Source organism: Sturnira hondurensis, unplaced genomic scaffold (assembly GCF_014824575.4).
Source record: "Sturnira hondurensis isolate 20B ecotype Veracruz unplaced genomic scaffold, ASM1482457v3 Scaffold0020237, whole genome shotgun sequence".
NCBI lineage: Eukaryota > Metazoa > Chordata > Mammalia > Chiroptera > Phyllostomidae > Sturnira > Sturnira hondurensis.
In genome coordinates, this window is record NW_028092868.1 from 7545337 (window position 1) to 7558841 (window position 13505).

Consider the following 13505-nt stretch of genomic DNA (forward strand, 5'->3'; position numbering starts at 1 on the left):
CAGACCTTGCATAGCAAGGCATTATTGCCCTGAACCTGGAGAAGATGCTTTTTCTTTGTCTGCTTTTTACCTCCAGGTCAGAATACACATAATGGTATTTTTGCAATAAATGATCAAGGCATGTGTAGATAAGCACTATCCTATGGAGAAATGAAAATCAGACTCTGCCACCTTTTTCTCTGAGGGTCTTGGACATTGGATTTCTCTGAGCCAGTTTCTTATGGGATCATTGAAACACGAGCAGGCTAGAATAAATAAGTCATTATAGTGATCATGTCATCCTCAGCATCATTATCATCATTATCATCATCGATGTTTATTGAATGCTTGCTACAGTCCTTACACCAAGTTGAGTGCTTTCTCCTAATTCTATCACATAACCCTCAACATAATTTTATGAAATCCATTGGAGCATTAAAGATTAAGTCGAGCTCTATAAATACCTATGATTCTGAATTATACTCTTAACAAAGAATTACATGGCTGAAGTAACCAAATAGAATTTATAAGTGGTAAGAGCAAGATGATATTAGATGAGTTATGAAACATGCATGTCAAACCTCAGCCTCAGTCTTGATCTCTCTGCTTATTTGGGGCAGTTATGTAACCCCGTTGAGTCCCGGCATCCTCTGTAGAAAGGGAAGAGCATGAGCACTATCTACCTTGGCGCACCTGGTGAGAATTAGATGGGATGGTTCATGCCAAGATTCTAGCTGTTTCCAAGATTGACACTCAAACAGCAGTCACTGTGGTCATCATAACATTGGTGGGAGAATTAAAATGTTATGACTGCCTCCTATTTTACTTCACAGAGTGTGGGAAGAAGCATTGACCTGCATGTGGCCTTTGTCAGCTTTCCCCCTCCAGATCTGACACTATATTCCTGATTCTTGGCTCCCAGTTTTCCCTTTAGAGTCATGGCTCTAGCCTTGGTGAGTTCCCACTGTGAGCTGACAAAAAGAATAAACCTGTTTCCTTAGAGCTTTCACAATCTGCAATTACTGTTTTCTTCTAAACTATTCAAGTTCCACACTTAAATTTGTAAAAAAATTGCTTACTTTATTGAATGATAATAATGAAAATATAGCCATCCCTGTGATTGAAGTGGATTAACTGCGAAGCTATCATTTCAGGAGCAAATTATGGCACTTTACTTGGATGAACAGATCATTGACTTTAGGTATTAAAGTGACGTATTTGTTTAAATGTATTAAAACCTAATTACTAAAATGACCACATAGGGCATTACCAGATAGTTAGAGACTTCATTCTTGATAATTGAAAACACCAAACTTCCAAACCAGTTTCTGATGGAGTTCAATGAAGTAATTCTAAAGCAGGAAAATATCCTGCTTTATTTAGGGCAGGAAAATTTCATTTTGTTCAGTCCTACTCTCATTCACCCACATTTACTGAGCACCTAAGCACAGCCAAGTCCTTGACAAAGGCATGAGGTAGAGAGCAGAATGAGGTGTGCAAAACTTTGAGGAACTGCAGTGTACACTCTTTTTAGTCTGGCGGGTGAATATATTAGTGAAAAATTAGAATACAACTTGTATCATAAATGAATATACACTGCAATGCCAACACATAGTTTGGCTGGGGACATTGGCATCCCATCACTTTCATCAGCATAAAGCACGGACTAGAACAGCCTACTCACTGTGCGAACAAAGCTTCAAGATAAATCTTGCCTGCCACCACTGTCCTTTCCTTTCAAATGGGTTGCGGCCCTGGCTTCCCATACAGAAATGTGGGGCTTGCCCTGCTAAGTATGGTGTAGAAGGTTAGTCCTACAGCCTTCTACAGGTTAGTCCTACAACCTTTCTTTGGAGAAAGGTTAAACTTAAAATGAGATTTGAAGGTCACATGAGATTTCTCAGGCAAAGATTTTAAGCCACAACACCATCAACTGTGGCCATGAGCCTTGATAATTTCCTTCTCTTCTGTTTCTTTTCCTACAAAAGAGAAGCAATAATTCCTTAAACCCTCACTCTTCTGTGCAGATTACATGGTTGGAAAATTAAGTGGGCTAAATAAATGCTAATTATGACATCCTGTCCTGTGCTGAAAAAAAATGTCATATATAAACTTATGTGAGCAAGGAAAGAAGTGGCGTGTTGAGCATACGTGGGGGACAACCTGGACTGGTGGACAAGGTAGGTGTCGTAGGAGCAGCTGAGGAAGGAGGGAGGGTGGTAGGGATGGCATCCCTGCTGCGTACTAGAAGCTAGTCACGAAAGACTTATGGCACGGTAAGGAGTTTGCATTTATCCCAATGGTACACGGGATCGATGGAGATTTTGTCTTTTTGTTTATTTTTAAAGCAGAACAGTTAAATAGTCCGATTTGAAAACTGAGAAAAATCATCTGACAGCAGAGTGCAAGAATAAATAGAACCTGGGCAGATGAAACCAGGGGAAAAACTGAAGGCCCCTGCACCAACTTAGGACAGAGAAAATGGGACAGAATAAAAATATGGGTAACTTTTTAGACTTTTTGAAAATTATGAGAGATGCTATACCCTCTGTATGTATAAATGTATAAAAAAGCAGAGGGAACTTGAACAAATAAAGAGCATTTTATTCTTAGGAAAACAACAAAAATAAGTTATGAAATTAAACTGGAGAAAATAAAGGGAAGAAAACAGCAAACTATTAAATTGTAACTTAAATTTGAATGACAGAATATAGATAACAATTTTTTCCTCTTTTCAAATTTTGGTTCTCATAGTAACTGTTATTACTTCTAAAAATAGAAATATAATATAAAATGTATGAAGTAAATCAATAGATTTAGAGAAAAATAAGTATTTTAGTGATTAAATAACCTTAAGTACTATGTAATGTTAACAATCATGGTGAGAAAGAATAGAGGAGAAGGAAGAGGAGATGTATAAAATTTATTGAACTTTTACTTATGCTAAACATTGTTTCTGTGCTTTCATGGATTATCACACTGCACAACACTAAATATAAGAATTATTGTTGTCTCTAGACATAAGGCAGTTGAGACCTAGAGAAGTGAAAATTCTCTTCAAAGTTCACACAGAATTCACATCTCTCCATAAACAACTGCTTCTAGAACCCATGCAATCTCTAGACCACAACTTCCTCATGGTGATAGCAAAGACATTGTGTCCTCACCATCTTTTATGGCTATAGAATCATCGCATCCTGTATTTGTAGGCCGTCCTATGAAAACTGAAAAAACCATGATTTTTTGTGAATTATTTTGTTAGGTAATAGAGAGGCCAAATTAAAAAGAAAGAAACCTCTAAAATACTTACTTATTTATTATTTTGCTTTCTAAAATAACATTCTGTCCCTCCTCTGTCTTAAATAAGTGGTTTTATAGTCTGCATTTCATTAAGCAAGGTGTGCTGGTATTGACTGATTCTGTATTGATTCCCACTTTTCCTAAAATATCCTGTGGCCCTGAATTGCTACAAAAGATCATTTCTGCCCTAAGGATAATAAAAAAGCCAGCCACAGCTAAGGTGTACTTGGGCTTGTCCTGTATTAATCATTCACTCATCCACGACAGAAGCTCACCTTTGTTGCAGTGGGTCAGTCACCCTATACTGGACATTTGTCTGTATGTTTTTTGGAAGCCCTATATGGACATTCTCAGTGTAAGGAGGAACAACATGAATTTTGGCAGAAACTACCTGCCTCTGACTGCAGGCAGTGTGTTTTAGGTAGAGCTTCATTGCCGACTCCAGAGAAGGATTATGAAACACAGGTCTAATTGTGAACCCCATGTACACTTATCTATCATAATTGGTTCAGGGGTGGGTTCAGGAATACAGGATCCAAGTTAGCCAACGAAAATAATTGCCAGAGATAATACATGATACGTCTAAGGAGACTTACTCTGCTTTGTAGCTTGTACTCAGGATAATGTTATCCTGGAATTGAAAGGGCCCCAAAATATAGGCCCTGAGGATGAAGCCAACACAACCAAAGACAGAGCCAAGCGATGGCGAAAAACAAAGTCCTGGTGATGTCATCAAGCCAGCCCTTGACCTCCAGAAGATTTACCTCCAGAAGATTTCAGTCACATGACTAGGTTTGCTATAGTCCCTCTTTAGTTCATGTTGGGGCTTTTATCACTCTCAGCAGAAAGTACAGTGACATCCCATGGGACTAAGTTTATCCTATGATGGGTTTAAAGAATTGAAAGTTTGCTGTTGTTGATCAAAACATTTTAAAAAACAATAAATATAATTTGTTCAACAAAATCTTACGAACCCTTCCCATATATAAAACAGACCAGCATGGAGCTGTCCTAGAGAACTGGCCTTCCGTGTCTACCCAGACACCTTCAGGGGTGGGGATGTATATTCCAAACCTGTTGAAAGCCCTCCCCCCCTGCATCGAGTCTAAATGCATTGAAGTCGGAGTCTAACAAATCCTGCCAGTTCAGTAGATAAACAGTTCAGTTTATCTAACTATACTCCTTGCTCTCCTCCTGTGCAGTGGTGCCTGTGTCCGTGATCACCCAGCATGTGCTTTCTCACCTGTATGTTTTCTTCAAGTTATTACTCTTACCTGAAATAATGTTCCATATCCAAGTCTTTTTGTGTAAAATCTATTGATTCCCTGAAGTCGCATTAAGTCCCACCTCCTTTGTGGAAACTCCCAGGATTCATTTGTATTCCTGGAGTTCTCATCCTATAGTTCATGTATTTACTGATCATGTTCTGCCTCTGAGATCAATGATTGTTTCATAGGCATTGCTCTTAGACAGGAAAAGTCTTTGTTTCTTCAACAAAGACTTTTGTAGGGATTCTGTTTTGTTTTATGCCTGTCTTCCCCATAAGGCCTTGGGCAATGCCTAAACTTCATAGGTCCCTGATCATAACTTGATTGAATAATTAGGGTAGTAATGCAAACAAGAAAAATGACTAAAATTGTTCAAATCTATTGAATGTAATGCTAAATATATTGATCATAATGTGATATATATTTAATTATTTAATAGCTTCTACAAACTATTCGTTTATCATTTAGTCCAAATGATTTGCTATTTTCAAACCAAATTATATATATATATATATATATATATATATATATATATATGTAAAGAAGTGTTCTACTATCATAGTCAATGATGATTAAATAAACACTTTGGGTGCAAAACTTGGAAAATGTACACTGCTCTGGTGCAAAATACTTTGAATTTTATTTTGATAATATAGTGTCGATTCATTAATTATAAATGCACAGCCATTTGTTGGGAAAAAGAAAACAAGATGTCAAGGGCAAACAAAGAATTCATTGGTTAAGCACTGTCTATGACAAGAACTTCCATTTGCTAATGCCCTATGTAACTTTAATAATACTCAGCAGCTGGTGGTCTATAGTGGTTCAGGCAATGAGTGGACTCCCTTTTCTTTGCTTACTTTGCAACCAAAGGATACCTTGCAATATTAAAAAGCACACACATACATGCACACCACCATAACAAAGACTCTGACCCAAGGATACCATATGGCAGGGGCCCTGCCCCTGAAACCCAAACAAAGCCAACGGCAACAGATTCAGTGTTTGTCTTTGGCTGGGAATGTGGGCTGACACCAATTATACTTTTGAGCTTGGACTGAATTCAAACACAAGTTTGTCAGTTGACACTTTAGGAGAATGAATTAAACTAAGCCTGTGTTTCCTTATCACCAACTGTAGCAGCCAAACTGTTTTGTGCACGTCTTTGACGTTTTCATTGGAGGGACTAGGAGGGCTTTTCTCAAAGCTCATAGGTAAGCAAAGTGCATATTATTTCCTGGGTATATGATTTGGATAACTCAAACATTTTTCCAAGAGATCAATGTTACATAATGGAAGATCAGATAATAAAAATGTATATTTCTATAAACTTCAGTTAATCATTTTAATTTTAGATATTTTTATTGCTGATTTGTTGTATTTTGTTTTGTATTAAGTCAGTTCTAAAAGGATTTCAAGAAACAGTTAAAGTTATTTTGACAAGTTTAGGATAGGCACAGGCTTACAGATATTTTTTAATGAAATTAAATTTTAGAATTTTTTATAAATTAGTTCTCAAATAAATACTCACTTAGCTTTATAAGATGATTTTAGATACATTTATAAATATTAAGCAACTTTTCCAGAAATCATATTTTTAAAATTAGTAATAAAAAGTAAGCATCTACGTTGGTTATTTTAATGAATCTTAAACATTTAAGATTTCTTTCAAATATTTATTTCTTTACCACCATAATTGTACTTGTTTCTACCATTTTTCCCTCTTCCTTTAGCTAAATATTCATCTACATTTGAAATTCTTGTTATGACAAATAGTGAGGCTCTATGCTGGAAAATACATGTTCCTTCACTAAATGGTATAGTGAACATGCATTACAAAATACTGATTTAATAAACACTATAAAATCACAAGGTCATGGAGACCCACTTTGTGGGCGCAAACAACTTTACTCGACACTTCAATACATGCTCTTTCTAAACCTTAACTGAGGTTTCCTCAGTAGTAACTGAGGTTTCTAGAAATCCAAAATATTTCTAGAAAAACTTACTCTAGAAAATATTTCTAGAAAAACTTTATTTAAAGGTTTGGATTAGCAGAGATGTAAGACTGGATGTATTTTAGATGAGAGGGAAAATGGTACTGGAAATGGTGAACAGATAAGCTTCTAGTGAGAACCTATATAATTTCTTTCTATTTTTGCCATTAACAGTGAAGAACAATTTTTAAAATTCAGTTTGTTATTTTTTTCAAAATGCCACGTTTGTTCCTGCACAGGACAGAATGGTCGGCCAGTTGCTAATTTCGCTGGAGCTGCACGTCCGATGCAGGAACTACTAGCCCTACACGGCCTTTTCAATTTAGATTTAATTTAATTTATTCAAGTGACAATTGAGTGTTCGAAAGTTGTCTGGTTCAATTGAGAAACTGAATTTTCAGTCAGACAGTGTAGTTGTAGAACATTTCCATCAGTGTCGGAAGTTCTGTTTGACTGTGTGGTTTTACAGTGTGAGGTGGCATCGGAATGCGCTCAGAACTCAAACCATTCTTACTTTTCACCTTTCTTAGTGCTACTCTTCTGAGAAAAGTTTAAAATAATGTCCCCACGTGACAAGGAAACTGTGAGGTAATAAATGGTTGAGTGAGTCACGACAAAGCCTCATAGGAGTTCAAGGGGTAAGATAAATGTTCAGGTACATGAGTACAAGACACATGAATGTCCTGTGACAGGTGTGTCAGGACAACATGTCATGCTGAATAGTTCCTGATTTACCCAAAATGGCCAGCATTGATATGTTTATGGTAACTGCTTTCCAATGCTGGTCATGGACCCGCTTCCCCGACCAGAAAAAAAACCTTTGGGCCCCTCTAATGAGTCACGTTCCACCAGTTAGTCCTAGACCACCTAAGAACAGTAGAGTAATACATTTTCTCAAACATCCTGGAAAAAAAGGGTGATTCTGATTTGGAAAAACAGTCTTACGAGACCTGTACATGAAATGGAACTTCCTTTCTGATTCTCTCTAGCCACTTTCTCTTACAACTGTCAATCATGAAAACAACTTCTCACTTAACCTCTACAGCCCACCATCCTCCCCCCGCTCAGCTCCACCCAGTTAGACGTAACAAGACAATGGAGGGTAAATCTCTTGAAATCGGTGTGTTGAGGCCTGTAATGTCTCAGGGGAGCCAACTGTTAACACACCCTCCGCAATCTTCATTTAGTGACATGTTGGAAACCACGCACACGGGCAGTGCTCACACCGTGGGGATCAGAGAATGCTACAAGTCAGAGTGGCTACACGTTGAGCTCTGTGTGTTAAGCACTACCCGTGTATCACCGACTTGGAAGAGGCAGAGAGGCCCTTTCTACAAGCAACAGCTTTCTTTACTCTGTCTACCAACGGTTAGGCATGCAGTGGTTTGGGCAGAAATCCTGAGTGGAAAAAAAACACAGAAAGACAACAGTTAGGAAATATTGAGTCATCAAAATCACAGCTCGGTCTCTCTTAGCAAGTAGTTTGCTCGGTGGAAATCCACAATTCCATTTCTTTTAATCCAGCAAGTGAGGGGCTGAATGTTTATGTTGACTTTCATGGTCAAGATTTTAGCATAATACAGCAGATAAGGGCACTCTATCAAATACAAGTATTTACTTTTATCTAGGCATCCACTTTTTGTGTGTATACTACCTGATGGGCATAAACCTGAAGCAGCTAATTTGTGTCTGCCAAGCATTAATGAAGACTTTGAGGCAGACTTCACCACTGTACTTGCTTAAAACAGGTTTGTGGGGGCAGGAGGCAAAACTAAAATTGAGATATGCATACTTTTTCTGAAAGGTTAATGTAGAGATTTACTTCATTAAATAGAATCCTACATTTTCCTTAACAATATGTCTTTCTGTAATTTGGAAGAGTCAAACAGGAAAGGAATACTTCTTTTTGCAATAAGTGAGAGGATGCAGACTATGTTTTCATGAGTCCAGGCTTCCATGGTGTCAGCATCTCTGGCTTATACAGACCAGTGCGTCGGAAATGAGAACAGAGAAAATTAGAACAAAGCTCAACTCCCACATTTCTGATTATCATAAACCTTGCACCATTAGATATTGGTAATCAAGAGAACAACCATGTATTAACACATCAGGTCTCCTTTATGCCGAAGCACATGGAAGTGCATCTGGAAGAATTGACAATCAAGTGGCCTTAGATATTCCGACACAGCAGCTGATTGAGAAGGGGCAGGATGTGATTAGAGTTGTTAAAGAGAAGAGCTGTGTAACTTGGTGGCCCTGCTCCTTCCCAGGGATATTTATAAGCCCCAAATCCACTAAAATAACTTGTAAATGCTGATCACTATTTAAGAAGAATGTGTTACATGCTGGTATGTTACAGTCCACAGGCCCATAATAACTATAAAACTCAAAATAATTCGCATAATGATGGGAAACTAAAAACAGACCTAACTTTTATGTGCTAACATTGTTCTGATTTGAAAGAAATTGAATCCATTTAGTATTTTATATTAACATTTTATGTGTTTAAAATTTTCATATTCCCCCATGCCCTCTCAATGCAAAGTTTTACTTGTTCTTTTTTTTTGGATTCCATGACAAATTTTCTAGTAAAAAATAACCACAGGAATAAATAAGAGCTGTTCTGGATGTAGCACTTCCACACACAAGAAGTACAGGGACCAGGCAAATGTGCTTACAGAGCTATGCAAGCCAACAGCTGGACAATAGCCTTCTGAATCCCAGTGGATTCTACATTATCAGCAGCTTCTTCACATGGTGGTTGAAGTTTTTAAACTGGTCAAAACCTTGTCAAGTGTAAACATAAATTACAGTGATCTATTTTGAGGCCCTGGACATGTATAAAAATAGTGTATAAGTGTACTTGAAACTCAAAGATATTGAAAGTAGAAATTAAAGGACAAGAGACAAAAACTTCATAGAATTTATCCTATAGAATGTATTTGTAAAGATCTCTATTAAAATGTGTTTGAAGTAGCCAAACCTGGAAATAAGCTGAATGCTTATCAATAAAGGAAGTTTGATTGGACTTTTAACACATTCATGTTATAAAATATCATTTGGTGATTGAAAGGAATGAGTTAGATTTAAGCTGCTGTTCTGGAAAGATAACAATTCTGTGTCATTAAGTGACAAAAGCAAGTCGCTTATAAATACATATTAAATAATTTTATTTACATAAAACAAATGGCCAAAAACATACCCAAAGTAAATCCAACTATTTTCCTCTTCACCGATATACCTAGTTCATCTATGTTAACCATTCTCTCTGTAAAACATGCTGAAGGCACACAAATCCCTCCCAGAAGATTGTTTCGCATGTGGTTATCTGACCATTCAACGTTCACACACTAAGGGTTAATTGTCTTTGTTACCAAACCTCTTCGTACCAAGTGTTGTTATAGCAATTTTCACATTTCATACAGTGTTATACAAAGTGTTTATAAATAAATGTGATAAAAATTGTTGTTTCATGAGAACGACATTAAAAACTTTGGAAGGACCCCTTAAATGAAAGTCACTGAAAATGTATATTGAGAATTTAAACATGGGCAAAACCACTGTGAGTACAGGGAAAATTTGTTAAAATATAGAAAAATTGTAGACTAAATTACTTAGTAAATGTCTTAAAAAGCTTGATGATTTGAAAGATCCCAAAGTGCCCTATAAAATCTTGTCAAAGCAGTGAGTGTCTAATGGTGAACCAGGCCCAAGCAAGGTCCCTGCTATTAGAGAACCGACAAGGGAATGGATTCCTGCCAAGAGCTTCTGTGAACTTTCCTTACCTATCACCTCCACTGCTCTCTGTATTCCAGCATCGCAGACCGCATTCTCCCATTACTTTGTTCACCTCTGCTACTTCGGACAGATTTGGTCTCTGTGTAGCAAACTCATCTCGGAAATACGTCCAGTTCTCCAGTTTCTATTAGGCCATCCCCACTTAAGTCATGCTAGCATCCTCAGGCCCTGTGGTTTGAGATAATAAATGGCTTGAGATATTGTATCCTATCTTTAGCCAAGGACAGAAAAATTAGCTCTGAACAGATTACCAGTTCCTTTGATCTAGGCAGTATGTTCTGCATTCATTGCTGATGCTGGAGAAAGTCTTTAGTACCAAGTGCAAGGTGCTGCTGCCTCTCTGTTTCCCTTCCCGCTGACCCTCCCACTCGGATCCAGGTTTGATCTAGGGACCCAGTCTTCAGATTAGACACTTGCCCTTGTTTCTGCCCTGTATGGGTCCAGGAAGTAGAAGAAAGGAAATAGGTACTGTGTGTCTGACATGTATGAATTTATTGTCAATTAACTCTCTTAACTGGAAAAACGGGGGGCACGTGGGCGGGTGGGTTAACCCCCACAGTCAGAGCTTCTCACTTCACGCTGCACCAAGAAGAAAGGGAGGGAAAGACTCTAGGGATGCACAGTGGGGCAAAAGTAGGTTTACAGGTGTGAGTACATGAAACACAGGATTTATTTTGTATTATTATTTTTACTTATTGTATTATTTTCCATATGAAAACTGTAAACCTGCTTTTGCCTCACCCTGTATATAGAGAATATCCACCTTCTTTGCACCTTCCCCGTAGAAAGCTGTTCCTTGCATAGAAAGGATTTAACCCACCAAACTGCCATGCCCTTCTTCACTTCCGGGCCACCGCAGTCTTCCTGCTGAACTCCCGCTTCCGGCCCCGATCCCATTCCCTGGTCTACTAAGCCGACATCCCCAACTCCAGTCTCACAGGGAGAGGCTGTGGATCTTCAGCTTCCCTATGTGATCACCACTATTTCTTTTTCTCCAGTCTTTATTCTGCTTCTAGAAGCTGTCGAATTGACTGAAGGAACTTCCTTGATCGCTGCTTGACACAACCTACTTCCTAGAAGCCTCTTTTCTGCTTCTCACTGCTTCTCCCAACCTCACATTGGCTGTAGCCCTTATCTTCACAGATTTAGCTCCTGCCATCGCCTTGGAAGACATTTTTTTCTAACCCCTTCCACCCCTGCCAGCCAGCCTTGGATCACTCACTGTTCTCTTCCAGGAGTTAGCTTCTGTTCCAACAACAGCTGTGCTGTGTTCCTGTGACTGACTTGTGGAAATAAGTGTTGTCATCCTTAATTCGCCATTATAATTATCATGAAAGCACAAAGGGCTTAATCCCTACACCTAAGAACCTCAATGACTCTCAGGAAAAAGTATTCACAAAACTTTTCACAAAACTTTTCACAAAAGTATTCACTTTATGTAATTAATTGATAATTTATGTTACATAAGCTGTATGTTCTGTAGTGACTCTTAGAAAAGGGAGGTTGTGAAAGTTTTTTTTTTTATTTTTTTAATTGTTGTTCAAGTACAGTTGTCTCCATTTTCAACCCACCATGTACCCCTGCTCCACCTTTCCCCACCTCCCACCCTTGAGCCTACCAGCTTTGGCTTTGCCCATGTGTCCTTTAGACATGTTCCTTGATGGCCCTTCCCCTATTATCAGTCTCCCCGTTCCTCTCTGGTGACTGTCAGTTTGTTCTTTATTTCAATGTCTCTGGTTATATTTTGCTTGCTTGTTTTGTTAATTGGGTTCCACTTAGAGGTGAGATCACATGTTATTGCTCTTTTACTGCTTCACTTATTTCATTTAGCATAATGCTTTCCAATCCAATTCCAACTCTTTGTTGTCACGAAGAGTAGCAGCTCCTTCTTTCTTTCTGCTGTGTAGTATTCCGTTGTGTGAATGCACCACAGTATTTTGACTCGCTTATTTACTGATGGGCACCTAGGTTGCTTCCAGCACTTGGCTATTGTAAATTGTGCTGCTACGAACATTGAAATGCATAGGTTCTTTTGAATTTGTGTTTCAATATCCTTAGGGTATAATCCCAACAGTAGTATTGAAAGTTTTAATTTGTCAGAGAAGAGTATATGGAGAAATTGAGGCTTTTAAAGGACCCCCCTCCCCAGTACATTTTTGGATTTGCAAGCATAGAGAGGCATCAGACGAATGATCACTAGCGGTAAGGCTTTTGCACTCAGGGCTATCAGGCACAAGGGAGATTACTGGAAACTGGGAAGAAAGGGGGAGGTCAGCCAAGAGGCTATTTCAAGAATCCAGGGAAAGTCTATGAAGATGTTATCCTTTGAAAATGACAGTGTACATATAAAGAATTATGTGACTATGCAACATTTTTTAAAAAATCAATAAGGCTTAGTGACTGGATGATATAAGAAATTAAGAAAAATGATGATTCAAAATGATACCTAGCATTTACGGCTCAGGAAACTGAGAATATGGTCCCAGTCTGTGGCCAACAGTGGTTAGGATGGGAGGGTCTTCAGGGGATGAGCAAGTGTGGAGACTCTGGTTGTGGACGTGATGCTTTTAAGAAATCGAGGAAGTGTCTGCCATTTTGAGTCCTGCCACTTGAGTAAGAAGACTAGCTTGGAGATAAGAATGTGGTATTCATAACTGTGTTAGGTGATTCCGTGAGGAGGGGATCTGTCTCAATGAAGAAAATTCAGAGATTAGCAGAGGCTACTGAGTGTTAGAGAATACTCAGATTTAGAGGGGGTAGGAGAAAGAGGAGCTAGGAAAGAAATGAGAAACTTGATGATTCCAGTAGCCACCATTAATGCACCGATATATTGGTAATTGCCAGTCATATATCTGTACGGTGACAGATGTTAATTAGACTTATTGTCGTTGTCATTTTACAATATATATAAATATTGAATCCTATTGTCCCCTGGAAACTTATGTTATATGCTAACTGTATCTCCATTTAAAAAAATTCCCTGCTGATGTCAGACAAAGGTTAGACCTAAGAATGAGAGAGTAGGCTGTTGAGACCCAGGGGTACTGGTTTCAAGCACGAAGGTCTCCACTGGAGAACCCTTTGGAGGTCTTTCTTTCCTTCGTTGAACCCTTTTATAATCTGAGTTAATGTCAGAGCCTCAAACTGGTCTTGAAATTGACCT